Consider the following 25,008-nt stretch of genomic DNA (forward strand, 5'->3'; position numbering starts at 1 on the left):
GGAATCTTCAAAAGGCAGTTAACTAGTAGTGGGGACTAGAAGTAGAGAGTGAGTATAGAAAATACCAGTGTCCTGTTGGGAACATGATTCCAGCCTTCATATCTGGGTTCATGACTTTGGTGGCTCAGAAATATTTGGAAAGTGTGGCAGAAATGGCTGATTTCCCTTTCTTTTATATACAGTAAAACCTTGGTATAACTGGCTAATTTGGGCAAGGGGGAGTCCATTAAAGCTGAAAGTCCATTATATAATAAAGTAGTTTTTCTGAATGTGCATGTTAAAAAATTGATAAATTAGTTTTTACTTATGTAGACAAAGTTGTGTAATTAAAATTAAGTATGTATAAAATGTATAATTTCCTAGAAAATGTTTCTGTATGTATTACTGAATTTTAAATTTATACTGAATAGGTCTAGTAAATGCATGCATTCACCAGTCATTACACGTAAACAAATGCACAGGGCTGGGCTTGGCTGAGTGCACATGGAACATTGGCCAGCTGGAGTTCAAACTGCTGCAGAAAGTCTCCCCATGCAACAACAGAACCAATTACTGAGCGCTGGATCCAATGTGATCACATGTAATCATTCCCCAAACATTGTGTATGAGTGGTGACTCTTGGATTTAAGTATGTAGACTATAGTTGTAGACATGTAATATTTATGTCAGCAAAATTACTGCAGTGTTTTTCCCAACATATGGCCTATTCGCTAAAATTTATTTAAATCAACAGTAAATTGCCCAACGGGTGTGGCTTAGTGGTGAGTGTCGACCTATAAACCAGGAGGTCATGGTTCAATTCCTAGTCAGGGCATATGCCCAAGTTGTGGGCTTGATCCCCAGTGTGTGGCATGCAGGAGGCAACCGATCAATGATTCTCTCATCATTGATATTTCTCTCTCTCTCTTCCTCTTCTTTCCTCTCTGAAATCAATAAAAATATATTTTAAAAATACCACAGTGAATTAATAATACAAATAACCTATTAATTTAATTATAAGCAAATCTTGAGAGTGTTAATTTTCACATATGACATACAGGCTTGAAATTTTGTCCATTAAATCCAGAATCCATTAAATCCAGGTCTGAAAATTCGAAGGTTTGCCGTAATAGAAACCTGAGTTTTTTTCTGAGCACTTGGCTGCTCAGAGGAAAGACTATATTTCCCAGACTTCCTTGCAGCTAGTTATGGCTGTGTCATAAAACTCTGCCCAATGGGATGTAAGTGCCCAAGTTGGCAGTTGTGTCCTTAAAAGGGAAGGAGCATGGCCTCTCAGCCCCTTCCAGTTGGTGGGAATGTAGACTCATGGTGATGCATCTTGAACCAGGTAGACAAGGGACCCTCGAGGTGGCAGAGCAACTAGAAAGAGGAAGCCTGGGTCCCTGACAACTTAACAGCCAGAGCTGTCATACCAGCCCAGACTTTCATTCATGAGAGAAATGAATTTCTTTTTTTTTTTTTTTTCTCTTTTTTTTTTTTTAATTAAATCTTTATTGTTCAGATTATTACATTTGTTCCTCTTTCCCCCCCCCCCCCCATAACTCCCCTCCTCCCAGTTCCCGCCCCACCCTCCGCCCTCACTCCCCACCCACTGTCCTCATCCATAGGTGCACGATTTTTGTCCAGTCTCTTCCCACATCTCCCACACCCCTTTCCCCCCAAGAATAGTCAGTCCATTCCCTTTCTATGTCCCTGATTCTATTATAATCAACAGTTCATTCTGTTCATCAGATTATTTATTCACTTGATTCTTAGATTCACTTGTTGATAGATGCATATTTGTTGTTCATAATGTGTATCTTTACCTTTTTCTTCCTCTTCCTCTTCTTAAAGGATACCTTTCAGCATTTCATATAATCCTGGTTTGGTGGTGATGAACTCCTTTAGCTTTTCCTTATCTGTGAAGCTCTTTATCTGACCTTCAATTCTGAATGATAGCTTTGCTGGATAAAGTAATCTTGGTTGTAGATTCTTGGCATTCATCACTTTGAATATTTCTTGCCACTCCCTTCTGGCCTGCAAAGTTTCTGTTGAGAAATCAGCTGACAGTCGTATGGGTATTCCCTTGTAGGTAACTGAGTTTCTTTCTCTTGCTGTTTTTAAGATTCTCTCTTTGTCTTTTGCTCTTGGCATTTTAATTATGATGTGTCTTGGTGTGGTCCTCTTTGGATTCCTTTTGTTTGGGGTTCTCCGCGCTTCTTGGACCTGTAAGTCCATTTCTTTCACCTGGTGGGGGAAGTTTTCTGTCACTATTTCTTCAAATAGGTTTTCAATATCTTGTTCTCTCTCATCTTCTGGCACCCCTATAATTCTGATGTTGGTACGCTTGAAGCTGTCCCAGAGGCTCCTTACACTATCCTCGCATTTTTGGATTCTTTTTTCATTTTGCTTTTCTGGTTGGATGTTTTTTGCTTCCTCGCATTTCAAATCATTGACTTGATTCTTGCGCTCCTCTGGTCTGCTGTCGGGCGTCTGTATAATATTCGTTATTTCAGTCCGTGTATGCTTAATTTCTCGTTGGTTCCCCAATATAAGATCGAGGGTCTTATTAGTTTTCGTGTAGATCTCATTAAGTTTATCGACAGCTTCTAAACAGTTCTTGAGGGACCTTAAAAGTGTGGTTCTGAACTCTATTTCTTCCATTGACAATTTTGTCCTGTTTCTTTGTCTCCGCATTTTGTTATGCTTCCTTGGTGCACCCCCTAGTGGTCTTTGTTCGCAGTCTTATAGATAAATCTTGATTGTTGTAGCTAATCCCAGGGAGGGTTTGACCTCCAGGCCAAGTGGCTATGAGAATCAGCTGTGTCAGCAGTGAGAGAACTTCTGTCCTCTAGGGAGGTGCTAATCTAGCCTTTGCCTGAGGCTATCCGGCAAATGCCTCCGTGCAGGGCTTGGGCGGGGCGGGTCGCACAGGATCAACAGGGTGGGCCGGAGAGAGCAGTTATGGCGGCTCTCAGTCCTGACCCCAGGGGCTCTGCCTCTCTGAGTCCCAGCACCCGCTGCAAAGCTCGGAGAGAAAGCTGCACTCGCTCTGACCGAAGCCAGACAGTCCCGCTTCTCCCGTTTGAGTCTGGGTCCCTAAAGACTCGCCCGGATCTGGTGCTCAGAGTCTGCGACTCCCTCCCGATTGAAAACAACAACCGCGCCCTCCGCCGCCAGCCCGCTCCGCGCACTCCGCACCTCAGAATTTGACTTCACCACTGCGCCTCCTCTGAGTTTCCGTGTGCGTTTCTCTTTCCTCCTAGTTGTAGGACTTCCACTCAGCCAGCGTTTCTGTGGTTCTGGGTGATGTCCGTTCCGTGTTTTAGTTTCACTTTTGAAGTAGTTGTTCAAAGCAGCAAACTCCGGCGTTAACCTATGCCGCCATCTTGGTTCTCTCGAAATGAATTTCTTTTGTTTAAGCCACTGTCAGTCTGGGTTTCTGATGCACATATCTGGACCTATGCCCTAACTAGTTTTGTAGGTGAGTGGAGGATCTATGATAATTGTTTCCAAGCTTGTCTGTCACCACGCTGTGTCAATCTCTCCCCATATTTCTCTCTAGTTCCGCATGGTTGCTCCAAAACTACCCCGGGCCCTGGCACAGAAGAGCACTGGTGAATGTTTATTGAATGAATGAATGTGCTGTGAGGCAGACCCACCTCGGGTGGGAGCTGCGATGTATCAGAAGACTGTGGAGGGCCCTAGTCTGTTTGGCTCAGTGGATAGAGCGTCAGCCTGCAGACAGAAAGGTCCTGGGTTTGATTCTGGTTGGGGACACATGTCCGGGTTGCAGGTTCGGTCTCCAGTGGGGGGCGTGCAGGAGATAGCCGATCAATGATTCTCTCTCACCATTGATGTTTCTGTCTCTCACTCCCTCTCCCTTCCTCTCTGAAATCAATAAAAGTATATTGGAAAAAAGAAAGAAAAAAAAAGACGAAGACTGTGCAGGGAAAGCTGCTGCCCAGTTGGAATTTACATCTAGGAATTTGTGTTTGGCTGCTCATAACAGAAAAGCCAAATAACATTGACTTAACTATATAGTGATTTAATTTCTGCACATGGAGGATCTGGGGGTGGGTGGTTTCTGAATTGGGATTGGTGGTTAGTGGGGTCAGGCCTACATTTCTGCCATTCACTTGGCCTCCTCCTCACGGTCACAAGATGGTAGCCAAACTCTGACTATCAAGTCTGTGTTCTAGCGAAGCAGGAAGGTCAAAATGGTGAAAAGGAGAGCCAGTTATGCCTGACCCCTCCAAAGGTCTCAGGACACTCCTGATATTTGCAAGGCCTGGGCAAGAATACAAAGGGAGACCCAGCAACCATATGACTGAATATATCTGGGTATTTTGTTGATGACCTGGCGAAGTCTGAATGAATAGTAAAATCAAGGTCTACATAATTATCTAAAGTAGGGGTTGGCAAACTGACCTGCAGGCCTGCTGCCTGTTTTGTGAATAAAGTTTTATTGACACACAGTCATGCTCATTCTTTACATATTGTCCATGGTGTCTTCGTGGCCAAGGCAAAGAGAAACCCAGTAACCCACAGAGATCTTGTTGGCTGAGAGAAACAGATGCACTGAGCACTAATTTGGCAGCCAAGTAAGGGACATGACCTAACAAAATGACAATGCACATTGTTCATTTTTCTGCAAGATGTTCTTCTGAGCTCCACCTTGTGGATTTCCTCCAGCTAAGTGGACAGCATAGCATAGATCACAGTTCAGGGATTAAAGACCCCACACCTGCTTTCTGCCCATGTATTCAGATCCTGGAATTAGGCTTAGAGGATCCAGGGACCAGGTGGGTCATCCCCAGATCCTCAAAGCTTCTCCGAGCGCTGAGGGTTGCTCTGTCTGTGTTGGAACATTCATGCGAGGGGCCAGGGCTCATTTGTAATTAATCGGGCAGCAGTGGGAGCTGGGGATCTCGCATCGATTCCGAACACATCCTACAAAATGGCGACAGCAGCCTGGAAGAGGCTGGCCAAATTGGATTAGCGAACCAAATGTCTAATCTAATGCCTGAGAGATGGACGAGGCACTTATTAAACGGTCCACAGGCAGGGATGTTTTAAGTACTTAATCAACCCTTCATTTCCCTCCTCTGGGGAACAGGGAAGCCTCAGTGCCCCCGTGGTGAAAAATTGCCCATCCCTGCAGGATCTCTCCTTGCCATTTTCATGGCAGAAAGTGCATGAATGATAGCAGAGCCTAAGCAAGACAGGATGCTTGGCCATGGAGGAGTGGAGACTGCATAGGTGTGAGGCAGGAGGCCTGGGTGCACCTGCCTCTCCGAACTGCTCACCGGGAGGCCAGGCGTCGGTCCTCCCCCTCTCAGGTCTCAGGGCTCCTGCAAGGCCTCCACCTGGAAGCTGCAGGCAAAGAGACTGGCGTGGTCAGTGCTCTTTCCTGGGGAGAGGACTTGCTCTGTGTGGGAGAGCCATTGGGATTTTCCCTTTGTGATTTTAATTCAACCCCTGCCTCCTGCTTCTGGGCTGGAAAGCCCCCTCTTACTCTCTTTGCTTCCCCTCCCTCTTTTCACACTTGAGAGATTTACATTTTAGAGCCAGAGAGCACCGAAGAGGCCACTAGTGGCCCCTGTGTTGGAGTCCTGGAGGCCTCCCTCACTCTTCTCTGGTAAAATATCTCCCTTGATGAAGTTCACCTTTCCCATCAGGGAAACTAGGGGTGGAGGGGGTCCTGTGTTAGACTTGCATCAAGGCCCATTACTGCTGGTTACATGGTGACTTTAAACTAAGTTGGCCCAGGCCCGTCCATGTCCAGTTTGGGAAACCAAGGCCCAGACATAGGAAGAGCTTTGCCCAAGATCCCAGGGTGAGTTTCAGTGGAGCCAGGGCTGGGCCTCTCTGGGGCACTTCTCCCTTACCCCTTTGCCCTGGCCCTGCCCGACTAAGCACCACCTGGCCTGGTCATCAGGGGACACAGTCCAGTCCGCAGTGGAGCCCACCACACTCATCTTCAATGCCCCTCTCCCCATCTTGAGGCCTGATAGCCCTTCTTAGTTGCATGGATGTCCCTTTGCAGGGTTCTGTGTTTGTGTGTTGGGGGGGGGGCTGGTCTGGGGAGGGAAGGGGGAGGAGCAGCCTTTGTAGCTTTCCTTCCAGGACCAGTTTCTATCAGAGCAATTACCTCATCCCCTCCCTCTCCGCCCCCCCCCCCCCCCCGCCACCCCAGCAGCAACAGGCTGGTGGGGGAACCCGCCAGTTTCCTGGTGGGTCTACTTCCCTTGGAGAGGCTTAGCAAGCCCTCTCATAGCACTCATTAAGACAGCCGAATAGAAACATTTTAAAAAGCAAGATAAAATCCTCGAGGAGAAAAACCAACCAAACAAACCCTGCAACTTCCAGTTAAAATGCGGCCCCATCACTCTAATTCTTCTGTTACCCATCAGTGCCGAATCTAAGCCCCTCTCATCTCCACAGTTCATAGAGAACTTCTATCAGGCCAGAACATGGTCTTCAGGGTCCAACATTTTTGCCTTTGATGTTCCTGGCCCTTCTCCTCACTCTCCAGTGCAGCTGCCATAGCCAGGCCTCCCAGACCCCACAAGGATGAGAGACAAACAGCTGGAGAAGGGAGTGAGGCAGTGCCCCCCCCCCCCCCCGGAGCTCCAGCTGCCCCTCCTCTCACTTCAGAGGCTTACAAGCAGGGGTGAGTTGTCACCTTGGTGGGGTGGTGGTAGCCCTGCTCCTGGTCCTTCCAGTAGGAGATGATTTCTTAACTGATTTATTTATGGCCTGGCCCTTTCTTCATCTTTCTGATTAATAGTCTAGTTGGGGGTTCTGGGAAATTTACATCCAGTTGTTACCATAGCAACCAGCTCTCTGCACAGGATCCCGTAGAAAATGCGTTTTGGGTCTTCTGAAGGAGCTGGGGTTTACAAGGATCTCAGCATCTACCACGGCAGAATGGGCAAGATGATGTGTGACCGATATGAATAAGAATTATGAGCAGGGATATGAGATGGTCTCGCCTCGCCATAAATTGGGAAAGACAGTTTTAGCGCCTTCCCTCTTCCCTTTTCTTTTTCTATCACTGGACACCTCTCCCCCTCAACATCCCCTCCTAAGTCCCCAGAAAGTTAGTTCTCCACAGGCCAAAGGCAGGACCAGTTCATTGAAGTTGTGAGGAGGCCCATTTCCTTTTCAGCAAAAGGAAGAATTTGTAGCAGGCAGACCACCTGAAGATGTAATTGACAGCCTTGAGACGTAGTGATCTCCCACCTCTGGAGGTGTGTGAGGGGCTCCTGTCAGGGGGCTCTAGAGAGGATGGGGTGAGGGGTGGTATATGTGGAACCTCTGGGTCCCTTTCAGGCCTGGGATGGGGAGTTGAACTGAGCCTGCTTGTGGGACCAGCTCTCACCTCTCCCCTGGCTAAGAAGAAAGTCAGATTTGGGAATTTAACTCCCTGGGCACCTGGGATGTCCTGTGTGCCCTCATCAAGATGACTTCATTCTCTGAGGAGAGGAGGAAATTCAGTTTCTCTGAGAGCCCTCCCTGGGAGCGCATCTCTCAGTGAGGGCTGCTTGAGCATTGAGAATGGATTCCTTTGGCCCGTGCACGGGCCCCTCTTGGGGCTGGGGCAGGGTGTGGGGGTGGCCAGGAAGGCCCTGTGGCTGGGCCTGACCTCATGAAAGGTTATGTAGGTTATATGTCCCACCACATGGGCACACTGACAGATGAAAGCGGAAAATGCTCAGCTGACAAAGTAGCATTTGCATCCCATTACTGAGCACATCACTTTTAGTACACTATAAATTAATATGCTTTTAAATAAATGCTGTGATCTTGTGATTAGCAGTTTTATTGCTTTGCCCTTTCCTTTGATATTGAAAGTGGCCACTAAATAAATGTAAAGAATTAAAATACATCACAATTGGGGTAGCTGTTTCTTTATATCTTTATTTATTAGTATACAAGCACTTCAAAACTCAGAAGTGGCCCAGGACTCCTTCTGAAAGGCCCTGCTTGCCTAGGAGTATGTTTACCCTATATCCATCCTGTACATGTATAGCTATACATCGTATGTAATCCTAGGCAATAGCTGTGTGACCTTTGGCAAGTTGTCTCCCCAGCCTCAGTTTCTTCATGTGCCCCATTTGCAAAATGGTGAAAATAACTCTGCCTTGCAGAGTTTCAAGGATGAGATAAGGTGATAGACATGAAGTACCCAGAAAAGTTTCAGATACACAAAGTTCCCAGTAGACAGTAGGTGCCCAGTAATTGGTAGCAGTGATATCATTATTTTATCCAAGTGCTAACTGGTTTCCAGGTGTTTTGATGTAGAATATTCTTAGATCTGTTATCCATTACTGTGCAACAAATCACTTTAAAACTTAGTGGCTTAAAATAACAATCCTTTATTAACCTCAAGATTCCGTAGGTCGGCTGTTTAGGTTGGGCTCAGCCAGCAGGTTTTCTGGCCTCAGCTAGGATTCCTCTTGCTCTTGTGGTCAGCTGCAGTTGGCTTTGCTGATTTTGGCCGAACTTCTCATATTTGGGGCTGCTGCCAGGACAATTGGGATGATTCATTAACTCATCTCCCATAGCCTCATGTGGGCTTGTTCATATGGCAGGAATAAGGGTCCCAAGAGAGCAAATTGCAGGGTGCAATGGCCCCTAAGGCTTACTGTTGAAACTAGCATAATGTCATCTCTGCCACAGTGTAACGGTCAAAGCTAGTCACAGTCTCAAGGGGTCGGGGAAGAGACTCCATATCTTGATGGGAAAAGCTACAAAGTCTCATCTACAGAGCAACAAAGATACAGGAAGAGAAATAACTGGTGTCAGTTTTGGAAACAGTCTACCACAACTCACCCTTTTTAAACAAAAACCAGAGCCGGGAGTTTATTCCCTGAGTGCCCCCAATGAGCAAGCCTCGATGAATTCTGTTCTTTCCCGTTTCGTGGTTCAAGCCTATTTTCAGATTTGTCTAACAAAATGAATTTCACACCTGGGTTACTCACCCACTAACAAACACTTTGTTCTTATCTGATGCCTGGGACAAACACCTAGACAGCCTGGATTTGTGGTTCCATTACCTAGGAGCACAGTAATTGTTAATTACTTGCTTTATTTGGTTCTGTTGCGTTTGCCAATACTCAATTACCTATGTTAGGTTTTCTTGTGATCAGTGGGGCTTATCCAATATTGCAGCTCAGCTTTGTTTTTGTCTCAGAGATGTCTTTTCCAAGAGAGTTAAAGAAAACCCTTGTTCACTAGTTTATTGAATATTAGCCTTTATCCGCTTATTTCAAAGGTTCGTATTCACGACTGCAAGGACCAGAGTGCTCAGACTGAGCTCTTAGAATCGAACAAAGGATAAGCCCCTCCTTTGCCTGATCTGGCTAAATCCCAGTGCGTGGAATAGAGGGAAGAGTGAATGGTGGGATCCTGGGGCATTCGTTTAGCTCATGCCTGAATCTCTGAGCCTGCCTTATCCCTCCTAATCCACCCTCCACATTGCTGTGAGAGACCCAACGCAGAGACCTGATCACATCACTTGTGCTAGGGTGCATTGTTGGACCCAGTTCTTCCGTCCTTCTTATTCTCATGGCCTTTGTCACATGACTTTGCAGGTGCATGCCCTTGAATCTGGACTAGGCCACATGACTTCACGTGGTCAACAGAATAAGGTGGAAGGGATGACATGACAGTTCTGAGCCCAGGCCTCAAGATACTTTGCATGTCTCCTTTTGCATGCTTGGGCCTCTGCCATGAGCAAGACATGCCCGGGCTGGCCTGGTGCTACCAGAAGGAAGATGAGACTCGTGGATAAGAGCCAAACCACCTCAGCCCAAACCAGCCAACATCCAGCTGACCCCAGATGCGTAAGTAAAAAAACACTGATTGTTGTTTTAAGACACTGAGATTTGGGGTGTTTTATTGCAAATCAAAAGCTGATTCATGATTGTTGTACTTAAACCCCAGCACTGGTCCCGTGTAGCTTGAGGCATAAAGTCCAGGCATAACCTTCCAGCATCTGGGCCCTGCTACGTCTCCTGTCTCATTTCCCCGAGATCTCGGCCTTTTCACTTTACACTTTGACAGTGACCCCAAATGCAGTTTTTCAAACACATCATGCTGGTTCACATGTCTGTACCCTTGCACCTGGTGTGTCCTTGGCCTGGAATGCCATTCTCCTCTCTTTTGCCTGGAAAACTATTTGTCTGTCAAAACCCAACTCAGGCATCGTCTTTTCCAAGAAGTCTCACTGTACTCTCCTTCCTCATTGTGGTAAATCATGCTCACTTCTGTGAGATGCCTGGACTCACATTTATGTCTGTTGTGACCGTGTGACTTGATAGTATGATATGCGTTCTTTTTATTTTATTTTTGCCCATCTTTGCCGCCTATCAGACTGATTCACTTAACGATGAAGGACAGACTTAATTTGTCAATGTATTCTCGGTGCCCAGAGCAATGCCTGGCTCCAGCAATGCTTGGTGAATAAACGAGGTGCCGGGATCCTTCCTAGCTCAGGAAATTGCCAACAATGAGAAGGCAATCATTTCTTGCTTCCTTTCTCCCCACCCCCCAAACCAGCCCCCAAACTCACATGATGGAATTCATGTCCCTTCCTTGCACTTGTGGCCTGACTCCACTGTAGGGGGCACTCAGGTGCTTAGTGAATGCATAATTCCTTGGTCCTTTGGGTCTCCCTGCTGGTCTATGAGCTCCCCCAGGGCTGAGTCAGGGTTTGGCCACCTCTGTGCCCGTGGTGCTGGCACCAAACCCATACACCGCAGTTTCAGAAAACACATTTATTCAAAATATTCATGTTTCTGGAATATCCCTCAAGTGGCAGGCACTGTTCTGGGAGCTTCGGATAGGTGGTGACCGAGATAGACCTGGGTCCACCCTTCCTGGGGCAGAGCATGCATTCCCAGTGGGGAGACAGGAAAATGAAGAGTCACAACTTAGTTCAAGAAAAGGTGGTTTCTGTCTGTCTGTTCCCATGGCTGGGGAATTTTCTTTGCATTTGGAGGTTATGTTTGTGTCTGACTTAAAGAAAAGCCACTTGTGAAGAGTGCTCAGGAAGCCGAGGGGCACCTCTGAGCGAGAACATTAGTTCTCGAGAAGGCTGACCTCTGTGACACAACCAGAGGTCAGAGCCGGCGGCTGCTGCCTTACCGCCGGCACCCGGGGTGTGGGTGGGGGCCGAGAAGGGGCGATGGTGCAGAGGGGGGAACAGTGGCAGTTTTTAGTATGAGCCCTATTCTGAATGGCTCTAGGGCATATTCCAAATCGCAAGTGCTAATTTGCGACCAAGCCGTTTTTCACTCGGACAACTTTATATATTGTGCTCCAGGGTGAGCAGTATCGTGGGTGTATTTACTTAATGATGTGGGGGAGGCCAGCCTATAAATAAAATAATTGCAACGTGTGACAAGCACTTTTTAAAGGGGCCTGAGATGAAGGTGTGTGGGGGAGGCAGGGGCCAGATGACGTTGGGCCTTGAGACTACAGTGAGGGCTTTGGGTTTTATTGCAAGTGCATCAGGGACCAGGGGAGAGAGGGGATGCGATTGGCACTTTAAAAATATTACTTCGGCTGCCATGGGGAGTCAATTTTTATTTAATTGAATCAAATATTTCTGGAGAGCGTCCAAACATATTGGCCTCTAGTTCTTGAAGCCATCACCTCCCCATTCTGAATTTCACTGCCTCCTTGTAAAACTCGGGATCCTAATTTTCCAAGGAGACAAACATTCAATTTCTGGTTAGATTTGCATTAGAAAGAGACCTTAATTACTCTGATCTCTAACACCTCCAAGGAGCTGATTGAGCTTTTCAGATGCAAAGAGTGTTAATTGGCTAAGGGGCCCAGCTGAGCAAAACCCTCCACCACCACGTGTGCAAGGGGCCAGGGTGGGGGCGGGGAGAGGTCGAGAGGTGGGGAAGGGGTGCAGCGGTTCTCAACCTATGGGTCGCGACCCCTTTGGGGGTCGAACGACCCTTTCACAGGGGTCGCCTAAGACCATGCTGCATATCAGATATTTACATTACAATTCATAACAGTAGCAAAATTACAGTTATGAAGTAGCAACGAAAATAATTTTATGGTTGGGGGGGGTCACAACATGAGGAACTGTATTTAAAGGGCCAGAAGGTGGAGAACCACTGGGTTAGAGTGAGGAGGGGACACCTCACCTTTGTCAGGTTTCCTGGAGGTCTGCACCAGAGAATGAGGGGAATCAACAAAGCGGTTTTGCTAGCTTTCAATCCGTTGAATCTCTTCCTATCAGTCCTTGCAGTTCCAAGGCACTCCCAGTGCCTCCAGGAGGCACCCCCCCTCCATTCCCAGCTCAGGACCTCCCAATCCCCTCCCCGGGCAGACTGTGCTTCTCTGGGCTCCTGGTTTCTGATTACAGCACTTCGCACACGGCATTGGGGGTCTGTCCAATTGGAGGACAAAGACCATCTCTTGAAGATGGCCTCCTTGCACAGTCCAAAGTGATGCTCAGGAAATGTGAAATGGATAAATAATAGAACAAATAATAATAGGAAGAATGTTACTAATAAGATAATAGAAGCCAGCACATATATAGGACTTCCTGTGATTCTGTGCTGTTTAGTCCTGTTTTCCAATTTCTGCCCGAGCAAATGTCTGACATGAATCACCATTGATAGTTATAGATTTGTGAGATTATTTAATATTTACCACCCCATCAGGACAAGAACTCCTGTCCATTTAATTGAAAATTGATAGAATGAGTAGACGGAAAATCAGTGAGACTATAGAATCAAGCAACTTGACCCAACCGGCATGTATGGAACACTCTTCCTAACAACAGCAAATACACATTCATATCAAGTGCATACGACACACTGACTAAGACAGACTCTATTTGGGGCCTCAATAAATGTAAAACAATACATTTAAAACAATTCACTTTATACAAGTATTTCCTCAGATCACACTGGAATTAAATTATAAGTCAATAACAGAAAGATCTCTGTAAAATCTGCAAATGTTTAGGAACTAAATAACACTTTACTTCTAAGTAACCCATAGGTTGAAAAAAGTGAAAAATGAAATGAGAAGATATTTTTGAACAGAATGAACTGAAAAGACAACATCAGAACTTGTGGGATGCTGCTAACGCAGTTACTTATGAGGAAGTTTATAGCACTGAGTGTGTGTATTAGAAGAAAGAAGTCTCAAATCAATGACCTCAGCTCCCACCTTAAGAAACTAGAAAGGAGAGAGAAAATAAAACCCAAATAAGCTGAAGAAAGGAAATAATAAAGATCAAAGTGAAAACCAATGAAATAGACTATCGAAAAACAGTAGAGAGAATCAATGGAAATAAAAGCTGGTTCTTTGAGAAGATCAGTAAGAATGATAAATCTCCAGTTTGACTGACCAGAGAAAAAAGAGAGAAGATATAAATTTCCAACATCAGGAATAAAAGAGGTGCTATCACTACACCTTCTCCAGATAAAGAAAGGATAAGAAGAGACTATTATTGCCGGGAGCCGGTCCATGCTTGCTGTTTCAAGGGACCTGGCATATATGGCATACAGTTCTTAATATGTTTGCTCACCTCTTGGCACTATGTGTTTTAACCAAGGTCTCTGAGAAAGGTTGTTTTCCCCAGGTAGGGATTTTCCCCTGAAGTTAGGGAGGGAATAAAACCCCTCAACTAAGTGCCAGGTGGGTAATTAATCCCTTTAACTACGAACAATCATGCTTAAACTACATAATCTTTTCTCCCTGGAATGGAGATAAGAAACGCCCTAACCTTTGTAATAGAGATTGATAGGATTGAATCAACTGGTATAAATACAGTTGTAACAAGACAGAAACACACAGAAATTAGAACAGAATCAACAACACAGAACTCATGAGACAGAACTCAGAACACAGAACTTATAAGACAGAACTGAGAACACAGGGCTTGGAAGACAGGACCAAGAGAGACAGAGCCTAGGCACAGAACCTACACAGAACGTTCTCTAGAGACAGAAGAACTTCGCTGGAGAGAGCATGCTGGAGGATCCTGGACAGGGACTGGCCTCGGAGCCTGGAGGCGGAGCCTGGCGAGAGAGCATGGCAGAGGATCCTGGACTGAACCTGACTGCGGAGATTGGCAGGAGAGCCTGACTAGAACCTGGTGACTGAACCTGACTGGAGAACCTGAGCAGAACCTCTCTGGAGATCCAGACCAGAACTTGGCTGGAGATCTGGGCTAGAGATCCTGGCTAGGCTGCTGATCAACTGAACGCTGTCTCCGTGTCCTTCCTTCTTCGCCGACTCCATCTACACCTTTGGGAACCCCTGGACCTGCTGGGGTTGGACCCCGGCATATTATGAACACCTTTATGCCAATAAATCTAACAGTTTAGTTGAATTGGGCAAATTCCTTGAAGGACACCTATTACTAAAGCTTACTCAAGATAAATTGTTAACTTGAATAACCCTTTATCTATCAAAGAAATTGAACTTATAAATTACAAAAACTTTCCCACACTGATGAGTTTCTACAAAACACTTACGAAAAAAGCTGTTTTCACCCCCCCCGCCCCCTCCCCCCACCACACACACATATACATACACACAAAAAAATTCCTGAGCCCTGTCCTAGGTCTGCTGATTCAGACTGTGTGGAGGAGACTTTTGATCATGGTTTTGTAATTCTGATCACCACAGGTTGAGAGTGACAGCCCCATGACCTTGAAATTCTTTCCTGTGGCCTATGAGGCTCCCCTTCTCCTCTTCATGCTTCCCTTGAAAGCTTTACCTCTTCTCAATTTTTTTAAATTTTTTTTTTTTTACCTCCAGCTGTCTGTAGTTCCCTGCAGGTACATGCTCTTTTATCTTTGCAGTCACTGTGCCCTTTCTCTAGAATACCTCGTGCTCTTCTGTAGTTGACTAATTCCTACTTGTGCTTCAAAACCCTGCCCAGGTGGCACCTCCTCTGGGAAGCCTTCCCAGATACACTGTACTCCCACTGAGGCTTTCTCTGGGAACCTCTTTGAACTTTAATTTCCTGATCTGTAAAGTGAGTTTAAAAAGAATACTTACCTGAGAGGATTGTTTTGAAGACTTAATGAGATAACAGATAAAAATATTTAATACTAGTGGCCCAGTGCACGAATTCGTGCACATTGAAAGGAAATTAATTAGAAGAAATATTTAATATCGCTACTCGTCCTTTCTCTATAATAGAAGTGTCAACCAAATTCATGATTGACAATGACAGATCGAAACACACATGTGCAGTTGGCGCCAGCGAGAGCTCTATATGTATTGTGCATGCACGAGTCAACTTAGCCTTTTATAGATATAGAATAAACTTGCTTATTTAGACCTGCTTTCTGATTTAGCTAAACTTTTTCCAGCCCAGTGAAGCACTCCAACTTCTCTTTCAGGTAATTGTCAGCAACAAAGCAGTAAATATCAACATGAAGCAGATTATTATTGTAGATCATGCAGGGAGAGCAAAGGGTAAAATATTTAACTGCAGCAGTGTTTGACTATATTCTGCACAGTGAGAAAAGCAGAAGTCATTTTCAAGGTCCACCATTTCTTCTTTACAGTCGGGTCAAATTTCTAAGCTTTCTAAATCTCCATTTCTGGCTAATGAAAAGAAAATAGGATTCCACCAAGTCTCCTATCTACCTACTCCAGGACTTCTGTGAGGATCAAATGAGATGAGGCACAGGAAAATGTTTCACTGACATTTGGTTAAAGTGCAAAATGTTTCCACCTGGCTATAAAGCAAGTTGTGTTCCTGGGCTGAAGAAACTCCAAGGAAGCTAATCGCTAGGGAGAGGAAGCCGGGCTTTGCTACGTGATGTCATTACCTGGCGCCCACAGTGACTGTTTCGGGCTGGGCTGGGCTGTGGGCCGCATTTTGCGCCATGGGGTCTCGGCAGTGCCCGCTGTGATTTGGTGGGCTGTCGCTCCAGGGTGGTGGCAGGGCCTGTGTCCCACTTGGGGGAAGCCGAGTGTTGCTTTGTGGGTGCCAGGTCCGTAGTGCCGTTTCTCTGTAAATGGCCAGTGCACATCACAGCAGCCCCTGTGTTGAGTGTTTGCCCCTGGTGGTCAGTGCATGTCATAGTGACTGGTCGGACAGACAGCATATTAGCCTTTTATATATATATATATAGATAGTTCTTGGTGTATATTAGAATTCAACAAATGGTGACACTGTTGTTGTGGCTCTTACTGTTACTATTTCTCATCATTGTCAGAGCCCTCTGAACACATCCTGCATATCATCCCACACACTGGTGGCTGCTGTCTGATCTTCCTCCCCTAGACTGTGACTTTCCTGAGTGTACCATAGGCATTCAGTTAGTTCAGCCCACAAACATTTGTTGAGCACTCCCTGGTTGTCACCCTCTCCCAGGTGCTGGAGACACAAAGATTAGGAGGAAGAGAATGGACATCAGTGAAGACAGCAGACTGGGGAGTATGAGGAATACAGACCTCTAAGCCATTGTTCCATTCTTCTAGCTGTGTGACTTTGGGCAAGTTACTTAACCTCTCTGTTCTTCACTTTCCTCAGTTATAAAATGGGGGGAAAGAATGCCATCTTACTTGGTTGATGTGTCTTTTTATTTTACTTTAAAACACATTGATAGTTTTGCTCAAATCAGCTGATATCTGTAAAACACCAAAAAAAAAAAAAAAAGACACTGAATATCCATTGGATCTGGCAATTAGCAGGGCATCAGAGGTGTGGAGAGAACTGTTTTAGAGGAGGCAGAAGCCAACGTGCCAGGATGGCGGGGCGAGTGACTCTAAAATCGAGAAAGGGAAGTGGAGACAGCTCCTTAGAGCTATTACGATGAGAACAGGAGGAGCAGGAGGGTGGTGGCTGGAAGGGGAAGGGTGTGCAGGGGTGCTGAAAGACCAAGTGTTATGATGTTGAAGGGAAGGTGCCAATAGGATGGGAGTGACTGCGGGTAAAGGAGAGAGCCAGGACAGAAGGACAGAGCGAGGGGAAATGACTGCATGCCTGTAGGTACAGCAGGAGGTGAGAAGTGGTCAGGCAGGGAGGGAGGGAATTCCATGCTCTTGGTGGAGCAGATTCTCGTCTGTGGAGGGAGGAGGGGAGGTATAGGGGTGTGTGTTGGGAAGGGCTGGAGAAGTGTGAAATCACTCTTGAGGGGATGGGGGGAGGGTTATAACAGACTGTCAGGCCTGCTAAGCAGAGACCAGAATTTGGAAGGGTGCCAGCCTGTGGGGAGGGGGAAGGGACATCGATTTACCTGCAGCTGCAGCTACTGGGGTGGAGGTGGTGAAGGTGGGGGTAGCATTGCTTCGGGGTTGGGCTAGCTTACTTGTAGGAGGATCAGTTTGTCTCCATTTGCCTGGGATTGTCCAGGTGGTAAAACTGAACAATCTGGGAAACCCCCTCAGGACAGTTAATCACTCAACTGGGCAGAACGGTGACAACCGGGGATCCGAGGGCTGTGAGAAAGCTGGTTCCTGTGGTCCGCACCAGGATGGGGGGATGGCTGCAGGGGGTGGAAGAGTGGGCCAGATATGGGAGTGGAGGGCTGGGAGGGTGGTTAAAGGACCTAAATGTGTTACTCTCCCAAGTGCCTGGCCTCCTGAGGCACTAAATATTTTTTTCAGAGACTGCAAAACCAAATATTTACATGCTACTTTACATTTTTGCCATAGCCATATAGCTTCTGTGTTAACTTAATATTCTTTAAAATCGGTTCCTTAATAAATATGTCTTAAAACAATCTCTGTCCTATGCGGAGAAGAACAAAGAAACCACACACACCGCCACCAAACAGGAGTTGGATCCTGACTGCATCTGTTGCCTGACAAAGGAGCCGAGCCCCAGGCTGCTCCTTCTCTGTTCACCTGGGAGCCAGCCGCGCCCGCGCTAGAGAGCATTCGAGATGTGCTGCGCCAGACCTAGTCCTTGAGCTGCTCTGAGATGGAGACTTGAAAGGGGGCGTAGCTTTCCTGTGTTACTGAATTCTGTGCTCCGTTGCTACCTGAAGTCCCCTTGCACGCCTCATTTTGGAAAATGCTGTGGTAAAATTTTGAGACTGTAGGTTCTCTTCATGTTCTCCCATGTCAACAACAGCTGTGCATTTAAATACCAAGAAGCCTTTTTTGTGGCATTTTCTGAGAGGTCATGTATAGTCTCAAGATTATTAAGCTGAAAAGGTCCCTGAGGACTCAACTGATCTGAACCCCCCCTTAACACCACCACCCGTTGAAACTGAAGCCCAGAGAGGGCTGGGGCTCACACAGGGCAGCGCAGCACCGGCCTCCCAGCTAGGCCATCACACCTAGTCGGCTGCTTTTCCCAGTCTTTCCCCACTTTGCCTTCAGAGACAATTTTGCTTCTTGATTTCTGACTTCTTGTCAGCTGTGATTAATGAGGAAGGCTCCTGCATACACGATTTTCAGCTGTACCCAGTTTACGACAAACAGATTAGACCATTTAAGTCAGAACAATGCTATTTAGCAAAGCCGGATTTGGAGCTGGCAGAAATTAAGAAGATTAATTTAAAGGTAAAAAAAGAGTGACAATCATAGATCAACACCTGAAAAATCTTGCTGCCTGTACATATCCCTAATTGAGAAGTATGTGGAAGATTCCATCCGTGAAATTCAATTATCATGCGAGCCAGCGAAAGCAGCCTCCCCGGGGAAGGAACCAGGCAGCCCAAATCACAGCGACTCCACCTGTCTGTTTTCGTGTCAAAAGAGTGAGAAAACCTGCCTGAAATATGGACGGGATGCATCAACATAATGAAAATGTCCGGGGTCCCTTTCCATAATGGGATTACTCCCAGGCTCTTGCATCAGAGGCCAGCCCAGAGAAACCTCTGAGGCTCCAATAACCCTCTGGATCCCGAGGGCTGAAGGCACAGGTACCCATTCCTGCCACCCTTGCCCCCAGCTTGGATGGGAGGTGGGACTGGATGGGGGTGGCAGACAAAAGGCGCTCTCGGGCACCCACACCCCTTCCACTGATTAGGGGCTTCTTAACTCGAGCAATCAGCAGGGAAAACTCAGACAACTGTAATGATTACAAATGAGCCACTGGTAATTGACCCACCTTTTAATTGCAGAGAGGAATGAGTCGGTGGCAGTGGTGGCGGTGGCAGATTCGTCAGCACTTGCTTTGTGTCTCCTGTTTGGCTGAGATTCACCCAGGAACACACAGCAACCCCTGGTCTGCAGAAGAGCTGGACGCAGCTCCTTTTCAGCTAACTGCTCAGAGTGGTGGTGGTGGTGAATAGAGACATATTCCCTGCTGATGCTTAGAGGTGAATGGTTTGCCAGGTGCTTTCACAGGCAGAAACTCGGAAAATTCGACTCAGGAAACCGTGAGATAATGTCTCTCGTTGTACAGATGAAGAGGCTGAGGTCCAGCAATTGGCCTCATCTGTTAGAAAGTGTGTTGTTGGGTTTGGAGCTCCCGTGTGTGGGTGCTGCCCCGGTTAATGCAGAGGCAGACACAGGCTTGGTCTCTCAGGAGATTGTGTTTTGATGGAGAGGATTCAGCACAGACTGGAGAGAGATGGTCATTGAGGGTCAGCTGTGGTAGGATCATTAGATTGGTGGTCAGAGAGAGGTCAAAGATGGAAGGGACTGCAGGTTGAGGAAAACCTCCCAGGACAGGGGTCAAGTGTGTCTTCAGTACCCATCTAGCTCCAGTGCCCAGCACTGTGCTCGGCACAGAGCAGGTTTCAAAAATATCGGTTGAATGAATGAATGAATGATAAGATAGGCCTGGACGGCTATAAAGAATTTGGGGGAGAGCAGGTGTTGGTAATTATTGACCAGGAGAAGGAACCTGCAAATTGTAGGCTATCAAAATTGCAATAACATTGGGTTTGCCGAATCCATGCTGAGTACAGACAAGCTCTGGCTGACTTTAACGATGTGGTTTGCTAATCTATTGAAATCCAACAAATCTTGGCAGCATGATCTCATGGAGGGTGACAGGTCGCACTTTCATGTGCATCCCTCTTCTCTCAAAGTCACCGGGAACATGGCTTCCAGGACCATCTGGGCCTCCTCCAGGGACATAGAGGTTCCGAAATAGTTTGTCTCTCCAAGAATGATTTTGAATTCTAGTGGCTAGTCCCAGACTGGAGCAGGACTCAAGGAGAGGAGAACATTTAGCCAGGAGGGCAAAGGTCTGTGTTTAATTTTCAGGGAGCAATGAAAATCTATGAAGCTGGCTCTCATGCTGACTGTGTACTTTGAGTCTTCAGGACCACTGTTGAAGGGAGCACATCTCCCTGTCTAAAGGGAGGGTCTAGACCAGCCGTGGGCAAACTACGGCCCGTTCGGCTGTTCTATCCGTCCCGCGGAGCTGAAAGAGCGGAGGGTTCTCTTGCTCTCCCCTCCGCTCCTTCACCAGCAGCAGTGTTAACATGGCAACATCGGGAAACACGGCCGCAGCTCCTTCTTCTGAGTCCAGTTTAAGAACCCATTGTGGCCCTCGAGTCAAAAAGTTTGCCCACCCCTGGCCTAGACTCTCTGCTGCTACCCAGGAGGAGCCCCCTCAACCACCCTCCCTGAGCTGGAAGGGACGGAGAACATGGCCTCATCTCCAGCCTGAACTGGTACATGTGATCCTCCCATCTGTGATCGGAGACAAGTGGGTCTAAGGAGCTCATGATCAACGTGAAAGTCAACAACTTCATAAAAGGGTGGAAGCAGGGAAGCAAATCTGCCTGTTCCTAACTATGGGATTCTCATTCCAACATGTAACCTCAGAACAGCAGTGGATTTATTAAGCCCTGGTCAGGAGGGGTTTGCTGGGGACATTGGATGGTCCCATTCCAGGGTTAGCTGGCTCTTCTCCATTGTAATGTGTTTCCATTCCACTCTCTGACTTTCTCTGCCCTGCTCTGTGCCTCAGGGGCTGACACCACAGATTGCACTATCTCCTTTGCTCCTGAGAGTCACTGTTAGGTCCCGTCTATGGAGGCAGCACAGGAGATTGAAGGGTGGGAGGGGGAGAGGTCAGGTACTTCTTTCCTCCCTTCTTCCCTCTGCTCCTGCCCCCTCTCCTCCCCCCTCCCCCCTCCCCCCGCACTGGCATCATGTTCCTGGCAGGGTCAGGGTCCCTCTGTGACTGCTGTGAGCCAGGCAGCCACTCCTCTGCAGCTTCAGCTCTCAGAACACTCCGTGGTCCCTTTGCCCTTCAGGGCTAGGGGCGGAATGGCTCCCGCTGTGGTTAACCTCATCTTCCTGCTCAGACCTCTACAAATGGTCTCTTCCTGGGATGAAGTTATATTTCCTGCCAAGATCCTGACTGGGAAGAGATTTTAGCTGGAGATTGGGGTTCCTGCCTTGGTCACCTCTGACTCCCCTGGTCTGATTGCAGAGCCTGGCTACAGAACCCTCAGTAAATACATACAGAAGTCTTTATCCTCCAGGCGTCCATAGGATTGGAGGGAATCTCTGTTTCCCTCCCTTTTCCTCCTCTCTCAGCCTGGGAGGGTGGCCTTCCTCCTTGGCATCTCTGTGACAGGGAGCTGGGCACATCAAGGTGGAGATGCTCACACCCCCACCGTCCTGGGGCTGAAGGCTGCTTGTTGGAATGAGCAGTGCCTGTGTTTCACCCCCAAAAGCCCAGTCCGTGGAACCAGGTTTTACGGGAGAAGAAACAGCTAACTTTTAGGGTTGGATAGACCTGAGTTTGAATCCTGGATCCTCCTCTCTGAGTCCCTTTCTTCATTTGTAAAAGGGAATTATTGATAGTCTCCCTGTTGCAAGGTTACCGTGAGGATTGCACATGGACTGGATGGGAAGGGCTGGGATGCGGGCCGGTCCTGTGCCTGCCACCTGCTCATCCTCGGATCCTCCCCTCTCTTGAGTATGGAGCTCATGAAGAAAGCAGTTTCCCCATCTCTACCTTTCCTTCTCTCCTACAAAATGACCTTCATAATACTGCATCCCAAATGCATCCCTTTCCATTAAAATAAGATAGACTTAAATCCCCAATCCTTATCTGAGAAACATCCCATGCTCCCCAAGATTTCTGTAAATTTGAGGGGACTTCTTTTCCCATGGCTACCTTAGCCTCTGAGTTAGTTTCATTTCTGGATCATCTTTTCAGCTCACCAGTATTGTTTCTTTTCTAAACTTGAATGAGATATAAAGTGCAGCTCTTCCTTTTCACAATTTCTGCAAGAGCAAACCCACCGCTCCAGCACAGAACAAAACTCGCACTTTGCCACAGCTGGCTCTAGGCTTCCTTGCCCCATCCTATCGCCTCTCTTCTCCCCTTCCTCCCGATTGCCCTGGGAGCTCCAAATTTTCACTCTGTCATGCTGAGCTCTGCAGCGTGGTCCACCCCTGCTCCCCAATTCTGCTGCAGGCCACCCGTGTCTGCCCGAATCTCCCAGTTGTACCCAGGAGAACAAAAGGGCCTTTCATCTCCAGCTTCTCTTCCCTTAGAACCCAGCTGCCCATGTAAACAGTACTGGTCTCCCTCCCTGACGTCACCAGGTGCGGCACCGAGAGAAACCCAAAAGCTCTGCCACCAGTTAGACTTTCTCCCACACGTCCTCCTTCTGGGCAGAAGTGGAATGGGAGCTGCCCTGCCCAAACCCCCAGTCCTGGGTGGGGGTCCTGGTGCTGTCACTTGTGCTAGAGACCTTGGATGTTTAGGCATGAGACACTCCTATGAAAGCCTGCCCTGAGCGTCTGTAGCACAGGCAAGCCACGGCTGGAGGTAGAATTCTGCAAAAACATCTGGCGAGGGTGGGACAGTCCCCAGGAGCCAGTCCACAGGCATCACCCACCACGCTGACAACAGAGTGCGGCTGGGGCTGCGTGGAGCCAGGTGTCCTTCAAGTGGCTGACAGGGTGACGCTGGGCAGGCTGCAGTCCCTCTGTGGGTGGGCCTGTGTCCTTTCTGTGCACAGTGAAGGGGCCCTGGCAAACTGGAGCCCCAGTCCTGAGAGTCTCCAGCCCAGCGTCCTGGGGCCTGGCGAGCTGGCCAGAGTGTAGACGTCCTGGCACAGGCGCCGTGCGCACACACAGAGCCTGCATTTTCTCTTGAACACGCTTTCTCTCACCTTGTCCTTGTGTCACTGGCTAAGATCCCATCTGTCACGCTGAGCCATCTGCTTCCTCTCCTGCTATCTCTGCTGCCCAACTCTAAGTAAATTAAAAAACAAAGAGGCAGGAAGCTGCTGACAGGCGCATTCATCCTCATTTCTGTGGCTGGCAGTGGGAGCTGAAGGGCTGGCTTCGTGGGTCTGAATTAAAGATTAGTTAGGGCTGGCGAGGAGGGGAACAGTTTGGTGGCTGCGACATCCGGATCCCGAACGGCACCACAGGTGGTAGTGAATGTGGTTGGGGCAGAGAAGGGAGGGATTTGAGCCGGTGTGAAGGACAGGAGCAGGATGCTGGCTTTGGAGTTGGGAGAAACTGGGTTCAAGTCCAGTGTGCTGCCCAAGACCTGGGGCTTGGAAAGGGAGCTCCCATTCTCCCTCGGCCTCATAAGTCACTGACCTCACAGAGTGTTTGAGAGACGCAGTGAGGAGCATGCAGATTGATAGTAGGTGTGCGGCAGGTGCTCTATAGAGAACAGGTATTTTTGAGGGACTCAGGGAGGCAAGGAAGAGGATGGAGCAGGCAGGGGGGCCCTTGTCTGGGAAGGGCAATAGGGAGGAGTTAGTGACCCGGGTCTCCTCTGTGGGCCTCAGTCTCTGTGTCTCTAAAATGGAACTAAGTGGGACTATGGGGCCAATCCCTAGAGAAAGTGTGGAAAGAGCAGGAGACATGGGACAACCCTGGAGGACACGGGTCAGAGGAGCAGGAGACATGGAGGGGGAACTATTGCCGTGGCTCCTAGTGGGATGGCTCCATGATGGACTGTGTTCGTTCCCCTTATTTTCTGTCCTCCTGGTGAGAAAGAATCAAATCGCTTCACCTCATTGACATCAGACTTGGCCCATGAATGTGAAAGGAAGCTCCATATGCCAGTTCTGAGTAGAAGCTTTAAGAGCTGGCACAGATTTCCTTTCTTGCTCTTTCCCTTCTTCCATGGGACTGAAATACGGTGCTCCCATCTAGTCTGGGTCTCACGATGAGGATGGAGTGGAGCAGAGCCAACACTGACCCCCAGCGGATATGGATGGGCGCCAGGAATAAGTGTTCATTGTGAGTCATGGACATTCGAGGCCCATTAGCAAAAGCTGGCTGATTCAGGCCCCTTCAAATCCAAGCTGGTCCCAACCTGCATGTTGAAAAAGGGATGCAGCTGGCCCCTACCTGCATTCCTGCAATCTCTGTTTTTTTGCCAGATGGGGTGTCCTCTGTGACCCTCTCTGGGTCTCAGTCATTGTTTCTGCAAAATGATTGAATTGTGGACAATTGAAAGTCAACAAGGGAGCCCCTTGTGGGGAAGACAGGTATTGAGCACCAGTGCAAGTGCACGGCCATCGCCTCCTCTTTGTGCTCTAAGCGGCACGGCTTCCTCATCTTACAGGTCTCACTGCTGCAATTGCCAGAGCCCGGCACGCAGGTGCTCTCCTCCCACGCCAGCTCCCCACAGTTAGAGAGCGGCCTCCACCACGCAGTCCCAGGAGGCGAGCTTAGACCTCCCTGCATATCAGGGTCTAAGTCCTTCCTTCCTGACCTGACCCCACTGAACTCACGATGGGGAACCATCAGGCTCTGATTGAGGCATGGAGGTGCCCCAGGCAGGTAGACAGTTCAGCTTTGAAATGAAAGCCTTGGCATTTATTTATGGAGAGGAGACAGCTAATGGCAGCACGAATCCTCTTTCTATTGTCCTGAGATATTTACTTCTGGTCCCAAACTTGGCTGTTCCATTCTGTAGGGCCAGAGTGCTGGTTTCCCTGGAGAGGACACTTGTCTGTTGGGAAGCATCTGGGCATCTGAGCCTCCTGACTCTCACTTTCCAGGCCTCCGTGCAGCAGGGCTCGGCGCTCAGACCTCCTGCTCTGAGTGACACAAAGAGACAGCGGAGGCTGTCCTGGTGCCGCACAGCGCCCAGCCTCCGGGGCTGCAGTGGCAGTG

At 48.0% G+C, this 25,008-nt stretch overlaps 1 long non-coding RNA gene across 1 annotated transcript in view; it reads left to right on the top strand.

Moving 5' to 3' along the window:
• LOC132212166 (uncharacterized) overlaps nucleotides 1-25,008 on the top strand; it is a 188,735-nt gene that overhangs the window by 74,775 nt on the left and 88,952 nt on the right. The window contains exon 3 of the long non-coding RNA XR_009447675.1: nucleotides 9,582-9,833. This is a non-coding gene — a long non-coding RNA (uncharacterized LOC132212166). The remainder of the gene's footprint in view (nucleotides 1-9,581; nucleotides 9,834-25,008) is intronic.

This window comes from Myotis daubentonii, chromosome 11 (genome assembly GCF_963259705.1).
Source record: "Myotis daubentonii chromosome 11, mMyoDau2.1, whole genome shotgun sequence".
NCBI classification, from domain to species: domain Eukaryota; kingdom Metazoa; phylum Chordata; class Mammalia; order Chiroptera; family Vespertilionidae; genus Myotis; species Myotis daubentonii.